Raw genomic sequence first — 14,090 nt, 5'->3', positions numbered from 1 at the left:
GAAATAGGAACTAGATACCATCCAGCACCCCACAAGCACTGTGAGGGGAAACAAAATGAGCCATGCCTGTGCTAAGCTGTCAGAACCAGGGGCAGAGGGAAGCAATGGGCTAAGCCTCTTGGTGGTGTTGATTTATCTGATTCATGGAAAATCAGTGCAGCCCTTATAGCATGTGTGGGAGCTGTCGATATAATACATTTGCCTCAGCAAAATCAAAGCAGTCTTGGTGGGTCCCTTGGTAGCTCACAGGAGGCTTCTTCTCTGCTTGGGGCACAGAGCACTGCAAAAGGTTTCTATGGTGGGGGCTCAGTGCTCTTCTTCCAGCTCCCATGTCTGTAGGAAAAGGGCTGTGTGGAGAGGTTAGGAAAGAGTCACTGGCAAGCCTTTGGTCATCCTTGTCGATTGCTGTCGTGCTTTTTGGACTGAGGCAAGGTCCCAAGCATTTAATTTACAAGAAGAATTTCAGGGAGAGTTTTCTGCGCTAATTGCCATGCTGTTTACTGCCAGAGAGATGCAGGGTTTATTACTTCATGCACTTTAAAACTGGCGGAGGGTGACAGGGTTTATGATTTAATCTCTAGCAAGTGTCTCTTTCTGTGGGGGTAGGTGAATTGTTACTATCATCTATTCAAAGGTGGAGTGACAGTTTTTTTACTAGAACCCAACTAACTGCATCTCAGAAAAATGCTGATACAATCACACATGAGAACTGGATGAGATGAGACGCTTTTCTGCCTGTTCCTGTGGCACACAGTGGAAGCTGCTGATATTTGATGAGCAGTAACAAGATGCCCTACTGTGACACCCCACCAATGCCAATTGTTTATGCCAAGTCTGCTGAGCCACCAACATGCTGAAGAGGCAGAGTCATGTTTAGCACAATAAGATCCAGGCACTTGAATATGTAGCAGTGTTAATTCCTGATATTGTTGTTGCTGATGAGAATTTATATACAGTTTCAGACAGGCAGAAAAACTCACTCCTAAAAAGAGAAGAGTTAGAAAGCACTTGTTTCTGCATGAGCTGGTCCCATCAGTCTCGACATGCCCCAGGTGTGCAGAACCAGGATGCTAGGTTAGCCTTGCCTCAGTGCTGCAGATTACACTCAGATCTCATTTATCCTCAATAGCTTTATTAATAACTGCTTTGGGCAAATGCCTTCAAGATGTATTACCTTAATTTATGGTTTGCCTTGCCTCCCTCAGCCTCTCTCTCCTGTGTGCTCTGAAAGCCTCCCTGTTCTCAGGGGCCTTCCAGCCTTGCCCAGTCACTGTGCTGTCCCTGTACCCCAGCAACCCTCTGCCTGGCCCTGGTCAGGGGGCCCCTAGTCAGGAGGCCCTAGAGGGTCAGTTCTGGAGTCAAAGGCTTTGTGGTAGCACAGCTTCATACTTGGGAACTTCTTGCTTCCTGCACAGGTTGGTTGTACCTGGACAGGGTCACAGGAAAAGGATTGTAGATGTCTGCAGATGATTCACAAGAATAGGATGTTTTTGTGCTCTTGTATGGGAACTCATTACAAAGCTCCTAATGTTTTTCCATTTGGTAATTTAAGAGCTCAGGTTTTTTGCACTATGCTGAAAAGCCCTCTGGCATTTGTGAGGAGGTGAACCTAATGGCTCCAAGCTAAAGCCAGGTTACTGAGACTCCAGTCGAGTGTATTCTGCAGAGGAGAAAATCAGAGATCTTTCTAACTGGGAGCGGCTTTCCTGGCTAGATTAAAAGTGTTTGTATAGATCTGCAACAAAATTGAAGAAGTGAAATGATGAAAGCACCACATGCCCTGATGCCTGTGACACCCCTCTGTCTTTATGGCAGTACATCATCCTTATCATCTGCATCACACACCTGCCAGAAAGGGTTCACCTGCCTTTTCTGGGTCCACACACAGGTGTTTGTAACCTGTTGTCAACCTGGCTTGTTTCTGCATAGCTCTGGAGTAAAATGGGTCAATATCTGCTTCAGAACTTCTTGCTGAGGTTTTTACACTTTCCAGATCTTTGTATACTGTTTTCCCATCTCCTTCTGTTTCCCTCCATATCAGCGTTTCTCATCCCCTTCCACTTTCTTGTGTTAATGTTCCACATGCTCTCTGACTTCACAAGAAACGGCCCAGTATAGTCTTCATGCATTCCCCTCCCAAAGCTCTGGTTTTGGGCAGTAGAGAGTGACAGACAGAGTTGAAGCTGATGAGCCAGAAAGCTGGGTGGCAGGACCCTGTTGTCCCTGTAATGGTTGCAAAACATCTGTACAGCTCTGTTTTCCTCCAGCAGATCAGGGGCCCTTCACTGCTTGCCTTGGGAGAACAAACTGGCAAATACCTGAGCTGGAAGAGGACTGCCCCTGCAAGAAGGCTGGTTACAGTGTTAGAGGAGAAGGAAATTCAGAGTCATTAAATAGGGAAGGATCAACTCATCACATGCCCTGGACTTTTTAAGCAAACACAGCAGGGAAATAGAGTAACTGTGGCTTCCCTTCCTCCACACAAATAACTAGAGTCCTTATTTCAGCAAGTGCCATGCAGTGCGCAGCTATGCGACTCATTTTCATTTTACAAGGCTTATTGGCTTTTACTGTGACAAAATTCAGTGCCTGTAAAACTCTTGAATTTTTATTATCACCTTCAGAATACAGCATTCCTCTTTATTTTCCTGTCAGTGGCCTCAGACTTTTCTGCTCAGGAGCTCTATTTCCTAGGATATGTAGGATTTAAGGGATGGTCAAACAGGTTGCCCACTCTGCACAGACCATGAGCTTTAATGGTGCAGATACTATGAATACATTTTACTGTATTTTTTGTGTCCTGAACACTGTTAGGCAAAGAGAGGTTGTTCTAATGCTGTTCTGCATGCTTCTACAAACCAGCCCAGTCCTCAACAGAATGTCTTGCCTTAGGCTTTCTCAAGAGGAGGTGGAACCCTCTTACTCTGCTTGTGTTTGGTTCACATCAGACCAACAGTTCTTTGTCCTTCAGCTCTGATGTGGCTTCAACTTTCCCTAAACTGCAGTAGACCTTGTTTTCGTGTTTCTATAGAGCTGCCTCCCTGCCCCTTCATACTCTGGGGAATTGGGTTTTATTCAACACATCTCATATCCATGCTCTTCCTCACACGTGGTCTGCAACTGTTCAGGGAAGAGCAGCTCTGTCTGCTAGTGCAGGCCATGGCTCCCTTCTGAAGTGCTTGGGAGGGGGAAACTGGCCCTAGTCATGGCATAGGGGCTGCTAGTGAAAAGTCCATCTGTGTGAGACCACACCTGATTATAGGAACTCACCTGGTACAAAATTTCAGGACACCTGTCTGGCAGTGGAGTCAGACAAGTAATTTTCTGGTTTTAAGTTTGTACAATGGCAGCCATCACCATTGGAGTCCCAAGGAGCTGAATGCTGTTCAATTCGTAGCAGGTTTCGGTGGAACTAGATGTGGGGGTCAGCCCCTGAGAATCTAGCTCTGGGGACCTTACTCAAAGAAGGTTCTCACTGACTGTGTAGCTTGCATTTTCTGATGGCCTACCTGTCCCTCCTACTCTCTAGATATAAGAACAGTTTCAAATAAATCTGCAGGATTTTTTATAGTTTGGTACTGTGGCAAGCTACAAGTTGTGTAGGGAAACTCTATTATCCCAAAGGAGAAAGCCACTTTCATCTTCTAGTACACACTTCATTGTGGAAAAATAACTGAAGTGGATTAAAAAAAGGTTATTTTTAGCTTAGATCATTTGGTGCTTAATTTGCATCATGGCCTATGAACCATTTTATTCTGTCGCAGCTGTGGAGGCAGGGAGCTGCAACATAGCCTGTAAAAAAACCAGCAAGAGGTAGAGGACCAGGAACTTTTTAATCCACATGGTTTGCAAGCCAATATATCACATGGATTAAGAACCTAAATTCTCTATTTTGATAACCTATTTGCACATGTCTGATCACTCTGTGTGACAGCAGAAAGAAACAAAATGTGGTTTTAGGCATTTTTAAACAAGAAAGAGTTGCAGAGGGTATTACTAAAATGTAGATTTTAACCATTAGTCCCCAGGAACATGAAGATCATTAGCTCTAGGGATTTCACCATAGGGTCACTGCAGAAGATTTATTCTATTGAACACCAGAAATACATGCAGATGAAGAAAACACAGGTCTTGCCCTCAGGAGCAATCAGTGAGCTAAAGCTGAACTAGCCAGGTATGGGACAGAGGTGCTACTCTAACAGAAGTGTTGACACTGACCTTGCTTTAACTTTAATAAAAGGGATCATTTTCTGTGACAGATAGTTAAAAACCTCAATGAAACCCAAAGAGGTGAGGGTCATTTTGAGTGCTCTTGTCAGCTTAAGTGCATCAGAATGACTTGCTCTTGCTTCTGCCTGGCATTTTAGAGTAAAACTCTCTGGAAGTTGAAGAGCAAAGACTATATATATACACAAGTATACATACGAGGAAGCAGAGAAGCCCCTAGCAAGTAAATAAGCCTTTTACCCCAGCAGAACTTACTGCACTCTGGTGTGTGATACATGGAGAAACTGCCCAGCATCAGCACTCTCAGTGCTATTGCTCTCCACAGCAGGGTTCCCCAAGTCAGGCATAGTCCCTGGATCTCCCTCCACATGGCAGATTCAGTGCAAGAGAAAGGGTGGCTGTGGTGAAGTGCGTATGCATTAGGGTGGGTGTAATTTTGCTTTTCCCCCTCTGAAATAAAATTCATACTATTAACTTCAGTTTTCCTAGCACCAAAACATCTACCAGCTCTTTCTCCCCGCCTCCTCTCTCCCCCCTACCTCCTCTATTCACTATTTTCCCTTTCAGAGTCTGTATCATATTCCCCGTTAACAAAGAAATAAAAATTCATCACCAGAGCTGTCTCACTGCTGCTCTGCTGCTCCATGCTTAATATTCAGGCTGGAAAGCTGGTGATCTTAGAAACAGGAGAAGAATGACTTACACTGCAGATTTGGTAAAGCTCCTCTCTGCCTGCACTCTTCTGTTCCCACTATATGTGTGAAAACTGTCTCAGATTTCACAGTGGTGATTTCTGTTCCTAATATCAACTCCTGAAGGGCTCAGCTTCAGCTCAGTTGTTGCCAAGTCATCAAACACCTATGGGAGATTTGGCTGAGATTTGGACCAGTGGGTGAAAAGGAAAGAGGGAAGAGTGATTAAAGAAGTAAATAACACCCTGAGTGTGAGAACTGGGGTAATTTTTATTTGCTTCCCATCAAATTATACTTTGCTTGCCTGTAGAGGTTGTCTCAGGCACAGTCTCGTTTCACTGAGATTTTTGGTACCCAAATGGCATTAAAACTGGGAACATGAGGCAGAAAATTTGCGTCAAATTCTCACCATCACACCTTGGTTCAACCACATAAATACCATTACACTTATGTGGTGTTTTCTCTGCAGCAGACAGACACGTCTCAGGCTGCACCAGTGGGCAGGAAGATGGTATTGCAGCTGTGTCCACTGTGTGATCTGGATGAGGCACTGAATGTAAGTTCTTGTCATGATTTTTTTGGCTGCTAATGTAATGTTTTTTGGTTAGATGCTCTGAGGAGGAGAAGTATTTAAGATGCATCACATTGCTGTATGTGCAAGGAGTCCCTTAGACTGAGTAGAGGAGTCTATGCTACAATGTTGTGCTGGCATGGTGGTATGGGGATTGCTGTGTTTGTTCTGCAGGGCAAAAGGAACATGTCATGCATGGCACAGAACACAGGTATCCCACTCTGGTGTCAGTTGGTCTGGAGCAAATGAAGCCAGAGCAGTGGGGGTTGTGTCTTCTAAAATAATGCAGGAATCTGGGGGGAGGGTGTTCAGTGAAGACCTACATTAGTCTCTCCCACTGGTGCCCTGAAGCTTTTAATTAATCAGGTCCAATTATTCAGCCTGTATCCATTTGAATAGTGGATAACACTGGAAGGAATTCACTTTCAATGGAATTTATGGCCCCCTTCCCTTAAATCATTTCGGATAAGAGATTTTAAGTGTTATGAAGCCTGCACAGATCAGTATGATCCAAGCAGTTAATGCTGTGATGTATTTATTCAGGGAACAAATTGGATAACAGGAGGAGAGGAAACAGTCTTTTAATTTACAAGAAAACAATAATTTATAATTATTTTGCCTTTAAGTCAGAGAACAAACACAGCTGTTGTTTGAGGTTTTTAATCTGATTACTGAAGTGCTGGCCTTTCAGTACAGAGCGAGCCAAGGGCACAAGCACTGCCCTCAGGCAACAGAGAGCAGTTCTCTTCTGCTAAGGAGACTCAGGTGAGGAAGGACTGGACTTGCTTTCAGGATGTGATTAAACCCGTGTGTTCCAGCTTGTTTCAAACGTGTTACTTTCTACCTTCTATTTAATGTATTCCCCACTTGGCTCACACTCTCAAGGTGAACTGGGAACCAATCAACTGAGGGTTTGTGCTGCTGGAGAACTATTTCTGACATGCTGGGAAAGTTCCCAAAGTCTTTTCTCACCTTGCTTCCATCTCCTGCCTCCTCTGTCAACTGCCAAAACATCACACTTGCTAGTGACAGCAGAGGAATTGAGGTAGTGTCCCATCTCAACACAGCTGATAGCAGTGTCTGGGAACTCCAGGCAGGTTCAGGATGCTGTCAGATGAAGGGGTGAAGCCTTGCACTGTTCAGAGACAAGGGGCTCTGTGAAGGAGCAAATTGCTGTCCCACCTTGCCCCAAATCTAATCTTCCACCCTGTTGTCCTTGGAAGGATGAGTGAAGGAACACCTACACAGGAATAGGGGCATCACTTTCTGCCTCCTAGAAACACCAGAGTTACTAAAGAATCATTTAAAAACTAACTGCCTTTCTGAAATGGGGTGATAATATATTCCCTTTTATTCTCCTAATGGAAACATTAGTGACTGATCAGTTCAAATGAATTTCAGTGTATAATCTGTTAATGTAGTTATATCCCATGGCAGCTGTCAGTTTGGAGAGGATGGAAATACCCTGGCTTTCATTCATCTGTCTAGGGAAGTTCACTGGGATTCAGATATTTTTGCTATCCCTCATCCTCTGTGGTAGACAAAGTGGAACAAATGTCCTTGAGTGCTGGTGATACTTGCAAGCAGCAGAGGTGATGAGCAGAAAATAGCATGATGAAAAGAGACTATAAGGGACTAATAACAGCATATGTCCTATTTTGCTGCAGGGGCCTTCTGTTTATAGCAAACTCTAGGGTTTGGATGCAGTATTGTTCTGCCTATGCAACTGGGTTTTTTTTTCCCCTGTGCTTAGTCTTCACCAGCAGAGATCTCTCAGGTTTCAGAGTCTCTCTGTAATTAGAAAGAACAGCTTAAATCCTGACTTCAAACGAGAAGCCACCAATCTGCTGTGTAAACAGAGAGCTTGAGTGAGCTCCCAAGAGGGTTTTTAAAATATGTTCTGCTAAGCCCCTGGGGGCAGGAGCCAGCTCGTGAAGGGGATGAAGCCCCTCATTGCTACCAAGCAATCACACATGTTGGAGACATTAGGGAGCATGGGGAAGAAGCTGCCCAGTGCAGCTGCACAGCATGCAGGTGCTTTGTTTAAGAGCATGGCTGTACCTTCAGTAATGCCTCCCGAGGCTGCACGACTTTCGTCTGCATCAGGAGAGAGCCCAGACAATTTTCTGCCTAGGTAGTTAAATTGCATAGCACATGGTACTGGCCTCTGTTAGCTGCAGGAAAGGAGGAGGAGGTTTGGGAAATAGCGTAGTACTTGAACCAGCATCAACTCCACAGGGACAAAATTCCGTCTTTCTTTTTCTTTTTTTTTTTTTTTTAATGAGTAAATTCGAGCTGGCAAGTGACATCCAAAGTGTTTCAGGTCTATAGTGCTTCAAACGGAACTGGCACTGGGCTCCCTCTGGCTGGGTCTGCTTTCCTGTGGAGCTATAGTCCAAGTGGGAGTCTGGATCCTGAAACAATTTCATGGCACAGACTGCAGGGCCTTCCCCTAGCTGCTGTAAACATCAGTAACCCTGTGCACTGTTTTTGTATGGATATTGAGAACAGACTAAAGAGGTAGACAGAGGTGTGAAAGTCTAGCAGACCTTTTGCAGGAGATAAAGGAAATCTATGGAGGAAATCTATTGTCCCACACTACCTGTCTTATCTGTGCTAATTGTTGTAAGGGTGATTTTAATGATAATATGAACAGGAATCTCTGGAATTCCTTGGTGAGCCCATACAGCTGGCTTACTCTGGAAGTTACCAGCAAGTACAGCTAAGTTGCTGCTTAGTTTGCAAGAGCTCACGGGGACTTTGGCAGGCCAAGAATGAATGTGATCAATTCCTGCTGGGCCTAACTCTCAGCCAAGACTAAAAAAGCTCCTGACAGTTTAAGAACTGATCAGGAAATGTATGACTGTGTAAAGGCACCTTTTTCCCTGCTTGTGCTGCCTTATTTTAGATTAAGCTGTTCACAGCGTCAGGCTTAGCATTTCAAACCCATGTGTATCAATTTCTTTACTTGCTTTTAAACATAGCCACTCTGAAAATACAAAGAGTAGATCTGGAGAAACAAATTTTGCCTGCCTTAGGTCTTTCATTGCAAAGCCAGGTGACATTCTCCCCAAGAGCCACACAATTCATGATCATGGGTTCAACCTTCATTTTTAGGAGGAAGAGCCTGCAGGCACCCTGTCAGGTCTCTCAGCCCTGCCCTGCCGTCACCACAGGTTGCTGATTCTTCTGACTCCTCTGCCTGTCCCAGAACCAATATGCTTTATTAAATCTGCAGCAGCTGTTTTGCAATACAAACACAAAATTTTGGAGCTTGTGTGAACAGGATGGGGTGTTTCTTTGATATAGAGAGGATACCATAACTTTGGTTACTGTATGGGCTGGGAAGGATTCTCTTTTTGTTTCTCAGGGCAAGCATGGTAAGAACATGATTCGATACTTGCCTCCTCTGTCATCCCCCATTATTCTTTCATATTATAGCCAGCTATGGTTATTGTATTGTGTGGATAGCAGGCTCTACCAAACATTTCCCTTCATCTGTAAATGCCAGTCTTCCAAAGAGCAAGTAAATTACTCTCCCAACATCCCATCCTTTCACAGAATCACAGAATATTCTGACCTGGAAGAGACCCACAAGGATAATGAAGCCCAGCTCTTAAGTGAATGGCCCATGCAGGGATCAAACACGACCTTGGTGTTATTAGCACTGTGCTCTAATCTTATGGAGCTAATCTCAGGGTTTTGTGGCAACAAAGAGCCAGTCAACAACACAATGAGACAAGTCTCCCACTTCCCTGAAGCCTTGCACTGTTGGTAGGGAGATGTCGACTGAGATCATCTTGTTATCTGGGTCTAAATCCTGATAACTCTTGTGCAATATTTTGGGCATCTGGCATAAAGGCATGTGCACTGCAGAGCTAGTTCTGGAAGGGCTTTGTAGGACTAGCCCCGTTTTATAGGACTGGATGAAACCTGAAACCTGGAAAGCTTGTGACGAAGGTGGACATGGGCTGTGGAGCAGCTCTTACAGACCTTGCTGTGACACTTGTGGGATCAGCCTCCATACTGGCGGGGCCACCACTGAAACCAGAAGTACAGAAGTGGAAAATCAGGTACGGCTTTGTTTGGACTATACATTTCCAGTCTTTCTGGAAACCCATTCTCCTACCTGAACTGTTGAGTGGCAATATACTATGTATAGACTGTGTGTGAACAGATGGAAATTAAATGCAATATTCTAGGGGAGAAAGTTTCTAGAGGTGCTTTGTACTCAGTCATCTTGTGGACTCTGTGGGTGGAAATGCACAAGTGACACCAGAGTAGGGAGTTATGATTGTTCTCTTGTAGAAAAATGCCCCAGAAACTGCAAAGATCAGCAAGTGGAGTAAGAAGTGATGTGAGATTTGACCTGGAATGAAAAAGGTTGGCTAGCCTCAAAAAGGCTTATGCCAAGCAAAAGGCCAAATCTTTAACTGGTGCAAATCACCATTTAGGTCAGCTGGCCCAGGGTGATTTAGTGGAAGAGGGACTTGAAAAGCTGTTTTGCTAAAAGAGATGTGTGATAGTAGACAGCAGATTGAATCATGTGAGTCTACAGTATGTTATGGTAGGGAAAAAAAGTAGTTAATGAGATTCTTATCTATGTATGGAAAGGCATCAAACAACAACTGAGGGAGGCACTGGTTCCTCTCAATGCCTGGTGACATCCCAAACAAAATATACTTCTTTCAGTCCTGGTCTGTATCACAGCAGAAGGGTATAGATAAATCCATGAGGATACAGGGAAAGGCACTGAGATGTACTACTGTAGGACTGGAGAGGCTGGCTGGTGAGGAAAATTACCAAAAAAGGCAACATAGATAACAAGGAGCCTGAAAAAATGAGATTACATATGTCCATGTGCTTGCCAGGTGTGAGTTCCACAATGTAGGGGAATAGTTTACGTGATTATAACAGGCTATAACCAGAAATAGTGGAATAAAATTATAAAATATAACTGACAGTAATATGAGGTCACTTCTCCCCACGTTACCCCACAGACATTTCTCTGTGAAAAAAGGTGAGGAAAGTGCTTTTGCATGGCATACCCAGCTGGAGAAAACATCCTGGCCCTGATCTCTTCCATTTTAATGGGTCCAAGTAGCTGCTGCACTAAGGGTTTTGGTTTTCCTGCTGTTTTTTACCTCTCTGTTATGATACATATTGATAGACTTGCCCAGAGCACTTCCCTTCTCCTTGCTCCACGTGGATCAAGTGCAGGTTTGGGCTGTTCTGGGACGGGTTTTGCTTCAGCTGATCTCTCTCCCTCTATTGAGAAGCTGTGGTGCTGGGAAAGGGTAGCATTGGAGAGGAATGTGGGTAGGTGACTACCATTAGCAGTCTGTAGGGAGAAAAGTTGCCAGCAGTAGGGAAATAATGGTGTGTTGTGCATATGATCCTTTGCCCTTTTGGCTGATGAAGGAGCCTCAATCAGTCCTGCCCCTCTGGGTAGGGGATGGGAGTGCACACTGGGCCCTCTGTTAATAGCTGGGAAGAAATTCAAGCAGTCAGCACCACCTCCAACACAGGCAGCCCCTCAGTCAGTGGAATAAGGCGTGAGTTTCTCGACCGTAATGAGCTTGTTTTTCCATGAGATTGCTGTAATAGGCTGTAATGAACAAAGAGCTGCAGGATACAGAGTGAGTGGGTGATAGGATGGCAGATGAAATTCCATGTTGATATATGTAGAAGCAATGTGGGGAAAAACAATGGTAAGTGGATGAGTACGTATTAGCTATTACCACCCAGAAGGGAGATCTGGAGCCATCCTGGGGAGGAAAACTGTGCAGCATCAGTCAAACTGGAGGTCGGGGGAGGGAACAGCCGGGAAAGGAACTGGCAGCAAAACAGAAAACATCATTATACTGCTGTATAAATCCATGGTACGTATGTGTCTTGAATGCTGCCTGCAGTTGGTCCCCCAGAGAGGATGTAGTGAAATGAGAAAAAGTGTGGCAGTGCTGGCAGGAGTCCTGCAGTGTGACAGGGGGCTTTGGCTGGGAGTGAGAAACAGGGACAGAGCTGGGGGCAGCCACAGGGTGAAATATTGAAGAGCTGTTGGTCAGTAGGGACAAACATTGAGGCAAGAGGTATCAAATGACTCCTTTGTGAAGGTACAGTGACCAAACTCTTCAGCTTGAAAAAGCAACAGCTGAGGGGGCTACACTCGAGATTGGTCAAGGTGTGATGTGCATGGAGATGTGAGTAAGGAATGATCATTCACTGTTTATCACAGCATGGGAGCTAGGGGACAAGAAACAAAGTTGTCATGAAAAAGTTTGAAGGAAAGAGAAAAGAACTGCTTTTTTATCAATGCGTGGCCAAACTTGGAACTGGTTACCACAGGACACAAGTCAGTGACATGTTTATAAATGAGTTCAAAGGGCTTGGAAAAGTTATGGAAGTAGTTTAAATAGGGATGCCAAACTGAGATGCAGATGCAACCTCCAGCTCAAAGAGTTTCTTTGCTCTAGATTGCAAGAAATTGAGAGAATCTCCATCCTGTTCCTCTGCCATGTTTTGCCCTAAGATGCCACATTGGCTACTGCCAGGCAGGATGCAGAAGAAGATGGACTTCAAGTCCTAGGCAGATATGGCAGGGGCTGTGTTATGGGTCTAGCTGTGGCTAGATCAGTGCAGACTCCATGTCCTCCAGGAAGCAAAGCCACACTTAGCAATTAATGTACTAGTTCTTGTGACTGACACTCTTTCAATACAGCCCTACTCCAGGGAAGAGTTAGACGTTCAGGAGCATGTGAGATTAATTCCTAACAAAGAATTGTCCAAGCATTTCCTTTAGGGAAGCAGCCACAAGAAGATAGACCTTTGTTCTGCATCACTGACTGCTTTAGGTCATCCCTAGAGATGGATTTAAAGCAAAACCTCTTGAACCCTCTTGAACTTTAAGGAAACTCATTCCTGGATCTTCCATCTGGCTCAAAAGCTCTGCAAGGGGCTGAGATTCAAACACCTCTGAACTGAGGGGAAGTCTGGAGCCAGATCCACAGCTGTAGCTTGAGGCCATCCTGAGCTTTTCATGTCAGCTTCCTTTGAGAGCACCGGCTCTGTTCTGCACGGTACAGATGGGCCACAGGCCATGTGGAAGATAGAGTGAGAGGAATTCCTCTCACACACCACTCACACAGAAAATTTACCTTCAGGTAAACCACTTTAAGAAGGCTTCATTATATTGGACAGCTGTTTACTCTGCTGAAAAGTGTGAGGAGTCCTTCTTTTCTGCTTTTCCAAGACTTTCATCTCCCCTCTCTTTCAGGAAGAGTAGATGCAATAAGATTTAAAGCTCTGCCATGTAATTGTCATGAAGTTTATATCCCATGATTCCTGTTTGCGAGTAGAAATAAATTAAGCACCTGGATAAGCCCTCTTTCTCTCCCCTCTCCTGAGCATCCAATGTGATGAGAAAACTGCTGAGAAACAACCACAATTAACGATGGGGTCACATTTAGTTCAGCACCATCGGCTGGTTAATTGGCTGATTCCATTACAGTTCCCCTTATCTGTGTGCCAACACAGCTTCTAACAAGCTGCTTGCTAAGGTAATTAATCCTGTCCAGGGTTTAGATCCTGAAGCTGGGTCTCCTTTAAGGGACTGTGCCATTACTAGCCCTCTGCTAGCAGGGCTGCTTCACTTAGAGCTCCTACTTGCAGAGCCTGACTGTAGGTCCAAGTGGCAGAAGGGACATGTGGAGGTATTGCATTCCCTGGAGAAAAGCTAGCCCCTGGTTTTGTGAAAAGAATTCAGACCCTGTATTCAGTTTCCTGCTTTTGTTTGATGTTGTTTGACAGATCCATAGTGAGGCAGTGCCTTGAAAAGTTAACTGGCCCTCCTGCAAGTGCAGATCATTTTATTAAACAAATCCATAACAGGATATAAGCTGTGCTAAAAAATTGAAGTAATAAGTTTAGAAAGTAACCAAACAGTGTCCTGATTGACAGAAAGAAACTGAGAACAAGGGGGAAATGGAGACAGAGAAAATGAAGATGGAGGTGGACATTGAATTGGTGGGAAGGGCCAGGCTTAAGGGTCCATGCACAAGGAAGAGCAGACAGACACTAGTAGAGTCAGCAAACAAGAAGCTATCAGGGTGGTCTGTCACCTCTGTCACTGTTGTGCCTTCTGCCACAGACACCCAAGTGGGCTTCTGGGTGTGAGGCATACCCTTGTTTGTGCTGGTGACTGGACTAGACTGAAGTGCTGATCTTAAATGCTCTGATATAGAAAAGTCCTTTCAACCTCTCAGGTAAGCTGTATTTGACGGAGGATTCACCTCAGCATTCCCCAGTTTGTGATATGCCAAGGTGTGTGCCAGATAGCCAACAGGAGTGATTAAAGCAAGAAAATTAAAACATGGTGGGGATGAATGATTGGAAACATTCATTCGTGTAGCCTCTATCCTCTGATTTCTCGTGTAAATACTTCTAAAAATGAGCGCATGAACAGTAAGTCACGTTGGAACAACATTCTTGGAAGCAGGGACATTGGAGATGCACATGCAGAAGGCATAATGCCAGTATTAGCAGGAATGCAGGCAATTGGATGCTTTAAGCTGTGGGTAAAAAAGACAGGTACTTGTATTTTT

The 14,090-nt window shown here is 44.6% G+C and overlaps 1 long non-coding RNA gene across 3 annotated transcripts in view; it reads left to right on the top strand.

Moving 5' to 3' along the window:
• Window positions 1–5,476, top strand: part of LOC146434535 (uncharacterized) — a 120,798-nt gene extending 115,322 nt beyond the window's left edge. For all 3 annotated transcript variants that reach the window (XR_014853424.1, XR_014853426.1, XR_014853425.1), the window contains exon 4: window positions 5,389–5,476. This is a non-coding gene — a long non-coding RNA (uncharacterized LOC146434535). The remainder of the gene's footprint in view (window positions 1–5,388) is intronic.
• The last annotated feature ends 8,614 nt before the right edge of the window (window positions 5,477–14,090 follow it).

The sequence above is a fragment of the Lichenostomus cassidix genome, chromosome 7, assembly GCF_008360975.1.
Source record: "Lichenostomus cassidix isolate B80296 chromosome 7, HeHo_3.0, whole genome shotgun sequence".
Taxonomy (NCBI): domain Eukaryota; kingdom Metazoa; phylum Chordata; class Aves; order Passeriformes; family Meliphagidae; genus Lichenostomus; species Lichenostomus cassidix.
This window is presented reverse-complemented; position numbering and strand designations above follow the sequence as displayed.